Source organism: Brachyhypopomus gauderio, chromosome 8 (genome assembly GCF_052324685.1).
Source record: "Brachyhypopomus gauderio isolate BG-103 chromosome 8, BGAUD_0.2, whole genome shotgun sequence".
Taxonomy (NCBI): domain Eukaryota; kingdom Metazoa; phylum Chordata; class Actinopteri; order Gymnotiformes; family Hypopomidae; genus Brachyhypopomus; species Brachyhypopomus gauderio.
Genome location: NC_135218.1, coordinates 19,608,895 through 19,616,196, shown reverse-complemented (window position 1 = coordinate 19,616,196; position 7,302 = coordinate 19,608,895). Strand labels below are relative to the sequence as shown.

At 42.9% G+C, this 7,302-nt stretch overlaps 1 long non-coding RNA gene across 1 annotated transcript in view; it reads left to right on the top strand.

The window, feature by feature from the left end:
• LOC143521063 (uncharacterized) overlaps window positions 1-4,111 on the top strand; it is a 4,656-nt gene extending 545 nt beyond the window's left edge. The window contains exons 2-3 of the long non-coding RNA XR_013132619.1: window positions 1,133-1,282; window positions 3,621-4,111. This is a non-coding gene — a long non-coding RNA (uncharacterized LOC143521063). The remainder of the gene's footprint in view (window positions 1-1,132; window positions 1,283-3,620) is intronic.
• The last annotated feature ends 3,191 nt before the right edge of the window (window positions 4,112-7,302 follow it).

Genomic DNA, 7,302 nt, shown 5'->3' with positions numbered 1-7,302 from the left:
CCAGAAATTTAATTAGTCAATGTAAGCCTGCATTGGTAGGTACTCTTAGTGTAGCTGTGCGCAGAGTAGAACAGTTTGTCAGAGTTGGGTCTATGGTTGAGAAAGATTTAAAGTCCAAAAGGGAGTACTGGGTTAGAGTGAATCAAAACCCAGGATAAATGCAAGAAAAAATCAACCTTTCAGACTAAAGGACCCATTTTTCCACCTCAATATCTAACTTTGTCTCTGTGCTGCCAGATACTAAATGGATGGAAATTGAGGTTGGATCTACACAGCTCTTCGGGAAGCAAGAATAGTGTTGTGCAAGCCTGAAAAAATAGACGCTATATGAGAACGTGGCACGTTGGGATTTAATTAATGAAAGGAGACAAGCTCACCTACTGGGATATCAGTGGTGAAAAACTTTTAATTTTTACATCTAAAATGTTGATGCTAGTTAGTGTAAAATGTTGGTGCTAGTTAGTGTTTTGTAAGTGCGAGACTGTGCATGCTACCTAGTTCATTTGTGAATTATAGTTAGCATTGGAGATAGCCATGGTATGCCAAGCTTGTTATAAATCACAGTGAGATGTATTACCTTGTCAATGTAATTGCTAAAAACAGCTTTGTCTACTGTTACTGCAACGATGGATGCATAGTAATTGAAGCACTGTTCTGTTTTGTGTTTGTATCATGAAGGTTTTCAACCTAATCGTAAACCTAACGTCAAGAAACCCTTCAAAAAATCGCTCTGAGAAGGAAATCGAAACTGGTTTATTGAGTTGTGCCGTAAAACCCCTGTAGTTGTCCAAGGCTCTTTTCAAGTTAAAGCAGAGGTTGATGCAGATTTCCGAGTAACTTGACAGTCTCTGTCATCCCATCCATCCTTGTTGAAAGTTGTCATGGGAATAAGAGGCCACCAGGTAGAAGCCATCATAGATACTCACAGTACTTTAATGCAGAAGAAACTGTGGGAGACTTTGGCTAATTCAAGGGAGGTAATGTTCACAGATTCTAACTGGTCTTTTGTTCTGGCTGATGGGAAAGCACACAGGTCAGTAGGGAGAGTCCTGCTGTCATACAAGTGGCATGGAGTGGTGCTAACTGTAAGTGATTGTCTGACATGAGTATCTAGTCTTCCCTCTTGTGCTAGGGCTGGACTTCTTGAGTCATTCTGGAGTCTACAGCCTGGAGATCAAAGGGCATTGGTGTACATTTCCTTTTACCGCCCAAGACCAGTCCTGTTTCACACAGAAAGAACGGCGGGTCAGTTTACATATGACCTTGCCTCCTGAGGAAGCAGGTGAGTCCCTGGCATCACGGTTGACATCAGACTTGAAATTCAGTGACCTAATAAAGAACCTCCCGAGCTACAGAATCACTTTACGGCAGGGATGGGCAACTGGCGGCCCGCGAGCCGCACTGAGTGAGGACGAGGGCCGTGTGCGGCAAAACAGATCAATAATAATTTAATAATTAAAAGAAAAAAAACCGATAGAGCAGGACTTTTTTGTTCTTGTCACGTAGGGCTACGCCCCCTCTCCCATGTCGGTGTTGTTCCTTACCCGGTTATCCCGCCCTGCGTGTCTGTTGCCCTGGTTTCCCTCTGTCTGCCACGCACGTCATTGTGTTCAGCTGTGTCTAGTTTAGTCCTGTGTACTTGTATCTCTGTGTTTCGCCCGTTGTTGGTTATTTGTGGTTTGTTCGGTTTTGTGGATTATCTGTCATCGCTGTTCTGGTATTTTCCTTCTCCGTTGTGAATGGCTCTCCTGTTACAACTCCTGCCTGTCCTGTTGACCATTTGGACGGCTCTCCCGTTTTGACCCGTGCCTGTACAGCGTTTGTATCCGCCTCATCGCTCCGCAGCGCGCTACGCGTTACACTTCTTTGATATGAAGTTCAAATTCAGTTCAAATTCCTTTTTGCACTTTTTTATTAAGCAAATGTTTTGTCTTTGTTGCTTATTAAGGACATGTTAATGCATTTATATGCAGAAAATAGATGTATGTTGGTGCAATAAACATACAGATCTGAATTCATTTAAAATGTGTACATTGAGAATAATTTGTAGTGTCTTTCATATCCAATTATTTGAAGTGCGTGGTCATGTGGCCCTCCAATAATAGTGCTGAAAAAATGTTGGCCCCCTTTGTCATGGAAGTTGCCCATCCTTGCTTTACGGTCTGGCCATCGGTCTGCACAGAAAACCTGGGTAGGACAGATTTACTCAAATGCAACATTCTCACTACCACTGACTTACCTGTCCACTCCTGAGCATATCGGGTCTCACCAAAGAAGGAGATTATGAGAAATGAGATGAAGATGATGCTGCAAGCTGGTATTATTGAGTCTTCCTCAATCTTCAGTCTTCTTGGGCGTCTCCTGTGGTGCTTGTGCCCAAGCCTGAAGGAACCATGCTTTTCTGTGTGGATGCCAAAACTCTTCCAATGAATGCCTATCCAATGCCCATCGTACATGACACCCTGGAGTCAGTGTATGGAGCTCGGTATTTCAGCACTCTTGACTTGAAGTCAGGTTACTGGCAGGTAGAAATGGATGAGCGCAGCAGAGAAAAACCTGCCTCTATAACTCCTTTTGGTCTATATCATTTTCTGACCGTGCTCTTTGACTTCAAGGATGTTGGGGCTACTTTTCAAAGGTTAATAATGGAAGGAGTTTTGTATATATAGATGATGTTATTGTTTACTCACCATCCAAATGCCAACATCTCCAGTACCTGCAGGCCATTTTTTCATAAACAGGGGGAAAATCAAACTTTGTAATTTTCTAAAGAAAGACCAGGGGTTTTTGGGCATATAGTTTCTAGTGAGGGGGTTAAAGTGGACCTTGAAATTATGGCTATAACTAAATATCCCACACCACATGACCTCATGTCATTGCAGCGGTTTCTTGGCTTTGTGGGATGGTATCATAAATTCATCCCTAATTTTGCGGATTTAGCCGCTCCTTTAAACCACCAGTGGAGATGGACCAGCCCTGTATCATGGCCCAATTTTGACGCATCCAGATCTTCTTCAACCTTTTCAAGTACATACCAATCCTAGTGAATTTAGACTTGACACTGTACTTACTCAGGTAGTTGATGAAGAACAATAGGTTATTGCTTATGCCTCCAGGAGTTTGAGGGGTGCTGAGAGAAACTATTCTACCTCTGAAAAGGAAAGTCTGGCTGTTGAATGGGCTGTAGAAAAATGGCATCATTATTTGGAGGGAAGGGCATTTGTTGTATATGCAGATTATGCTGCTCTTACATGGGCTTTCAATTCTCCCAAAACCTCCTCCCGGCTAACCAGCTGGACCCTGAGGCTGCAACGCTTCGAGTTCCAAGTGCAGTATAGGAAAGTGTGCATGACCATAGTGACAGATGGTCTTTCTCGATCCAAGGATGGTCAGGAAGAGGCAATGATGGGTGTTTATGCACCCAAAAGGACACTGGAATGCAACCTTACCTACCAGTTTACACTTAGCCCAATGTGAAGGTGACTTGGTGAAAGAGTTGAAGGAAAGGAAGCCAGCCCACCAGGAGTTACAGAATAAGATGGGAAACGAAACAGAATGTACTGTGGTTCCTAAGTCTCTTACTATTCCCTTCTTAGAGTGTTTTCATGATGATCCTCTAGGAGCACACATGGGGAGAATGAAAACACTCCTGAAGATTCTAGAGGTTGCGTGGTGGCCGGAAATAAGAAAAGATGGCAGTGTGTCAAGGAATGTCAGAAATACAAACCCTCGAACTCCAAGCCCTTTTGAAAGCTCCTGTCTACAGAACTCAAAGAGCCTGGCTATATGCTTGGTATCTACCTTATGGGTCCTTTCCCAAAGAGAAATGTGGCTGTTGGTTGTTGTAGATTACTTTTTCAAATGGGTTGAGCTTTTCCCGTTGAGAAGCAGTAAAGCTCATCTTATCTGTTAAATCCTAAGATAAGATTCTCACCAGATAGGGTATTCCAAAGTTTATTTTGTCTGACTGTGGTCCTGAGTTCCTAAGCCATCTGTTATTTGATCTCTGTACGTCCTGGGGGGTTATTCAAAAGCTTACAACAACTACCACCCCCAAGTCAATTTTACAGAACGTGTGAATAAAGTTTTGAAAACAACGATGATCTGTTATATATGTGAAAATCACAGAGAGTGTGACAAGTGGCTGGCTGAGTTCAGGTTTGCCATGAACAGTAGCAGACATGATCCAATGAGAAGAACATCTGCAGAACTCTTGGAAGGAAGTTGAAAGGTCCATCTGAAAGGCTTATTCACCACTCTCCACACCCTAGTCAACCTTCTTATTCAAAGATGTAAGGAGAACAGTTAACAATGCACAGCTCAAGCAAGCCAGGAACTATAATGCCCACAGGAAAGTTGTGCAGTTTCAGGTGGGAGACTTGGTTTGGGCGTGTGGTCATCCCATTTCCAAAGCTTCACCCATGTGGGCTGGTCCTTTGAAGGTGGAAAATAAGCTTGGTCCAGCAAACGATAAAATTAAAGAGCTGCACCATAATGGCAAGGAGGATACGATGAACGTGGTAAATCTTAACCCATTTTTTGGAATCGTTCCCCAGTGCCCTGCGACTGGGGGGGCACACACTGGGGGGCACACACTGAGGGGCACACACTGTGACCCTGCAATATGCAGTAGCATAAATGAATTACTGGAAAAGAGGGACGCATAAGTGTGTATGTATTATGCAATATACATTATGGTTTTCATGTATTTTACTCATCTTCCTCATCTCTGTTTTTGGAATATTTGGAATAGTTGTGAAAGCCAAAAAGGTGGGTTAGACTTATCATTTAGGCTTATCCTTTAGACTTATCCTTTAGACTTATCCTTTAGACTTATCATTTAGACTTATCATTTAGTGCTTTTTTTTCTTCCTTCCTTAACTTTTTATTCCTTTTTGTTATTCCATGGATGGACGTGTGGGTGACTGGGTAACCTGAATAAGTTAATTCCACCAATTTGCAGTGTCCTGAACCTTTGTAATCGGTATTTAAAAAACCAATATTTTATGTGTGTGTGTGTGTGTGTGTGTGTGTGTGTGTGTGTGTATTGGAACATGTATGTGAGTATATGTGTATGTGTGTTTGTATGTGTATATATGAGAAAATATAAATATGTGAGATTGTGTATAGGGGAATGTATCATATAAATGTGTGCACGTTTAAATGTGTTTTATGTATTTAAGTCTGTATGTATATGTATGCATATGTGTGTGTGTGTGTGTATGTATGTATGTATGTATGTATGTATGTATGTATGTGTGTTGGATACTAACTGTGAGACAGCTGCTTCTTCCTGCTAGTGTTGGGATGAATAGATTATGAGCAGTAATTAGACGTACATGGAAATCAATGTGCCAGAGCTGGAGGCTATGAGAGGAGATGAGAGAGACTCCGCCCCCTAGAGGGAGATTCACTCCACCAATCTGAGTGACAGGCTCAGGCCGGCATGGAGAGGCACTCTGTGAGCAGGGTGTAATTTCTAATGCAGTTCTAATATAGGGTATTCTCCCTCTGCCCATGTGCTGCTATCTGTGTGTGTGTGTGTGTGAGAGAGAGAGAGAGAGACTGGCCTCAATTGTGTCTAATGAACATATGGGTGTTCCTCTCATTACAGACACATTTCCTTTCACCTTCCACCACACACACACTCGCACTCAACACACACATACTCAACCCCTCCACCACACACACACTCAACCATTCACTGACACGAAGCCACAGCTTGTGCTCTGAGGTTGCATACACAGACACGCTTACTGTGCTTTCAGTACTGGGATGTACTGTGTACTAACCCTCCAGTACTGGGATGTACTGTGTACTATGCCTCCAGTACTGGGATGTACAGTGTACTATGCCTCCAGTACTGGGATGTACTGTGTACTAACCCTCCAGTACTGGGATGTACTGTGTACTATGCCTCCAGTACTGGAATGTGCAAATTTAAATCAATTAATTATTTAATCAACTACTAAACCGGCCTGCAAGTGTTAATCAACCTGTTAATGACTGACAAAGAATATAATATTGCACCCAGGCAAGGATTACTTATTTAGGATTATTAATTTAGGATCATATATTAGGATTATATATTGGGATTATTTATTAGTATTTTGTGTCAGGGAGGGTGGAGAAAGAGGGTGATGTAATCCTATGGAAATATTCTAAAAATCCATTATGGCTTAAACTCTTTATAGCAGGAAAAGATTTCTCATACCCACTAGTGCCTTAAATGTCAAAAATACATTGTTATTATTAATATGTATATATGTAACTGCTGTTTGATAGAATTATCTTTCTTTATCCATCACTATCTTCATCCATCATGGTTTGCATGGTCTTGACTTCCTTATCTTAGGGAAGTTTCCACTCCTCTCTTACACTAATCAGTCGTGGGCAGCTGGATGAACATGCCACACAGCGTCTGAGCCTCGAGTGTTTGATGATGTTTGCCGAGTTAGAAGCACAATCCCAAGTGTTTAGCCTCGGCCTAAGAGGCTCAGTCTCAATATATTGGACGTGACTGGACAAATTTGCACAGAAAATGGTCTGAAGACCATTCCATCCGCCACGGGTGCCCCAGACACACTGCACATAAACTCTGTTTAAACAGATCATCTCCGCACGATGAAGCCACAACCTGCTCCCACCTGCCACCTCATTACCTGCAGCCAGTGTTGTTATTCTGGTTGGATCAGAGTGTGTGTGTGTGTGTGTGTGTGTGTGTGTGTGTGCTCGCAACATGCAAGAGCTAATGATCATGTCCAAATCAGGTGTGGTGCTGCTTTAACATGCGCACACAAACAAACGAGCACACACACGCATGCACGCACACACACAAACACCTACACACACGTGTACATACGCAAGTGCGAACACATACACACGCACACCATTATGTGCTATTGTCCTGACAGCCACTGATGGCCTCATTTGGCAAACTGTATTGAGTGATCACATATCCGAGAAGTATCCAATGTCAAAATTTCAACTAGGGCTATGTCCTGGAAATATTTAAAAATAGCATATCCGATCCATAAATAGCACAGTAACACTATCTTATTTTAAGTAGCCTTTCCTAAATCCTGGTGACTCCATAATGAAACTTAAGACCAGCCTGGTGACAGCTCATGCAGGAGCCACTGGGATTACCAGAGGCATGTGGGCCCAAGAGTACAGGGTGCCTCTAGAACACGGGACGCCAGGGCCTCTAGAACCCTCTAGAACACGGGACACCACGGCCTCTAGAACATGGGACGCCAGGGCCTCTAGAACCCTCTATAACATGGGACGCCAGGGCCTCTA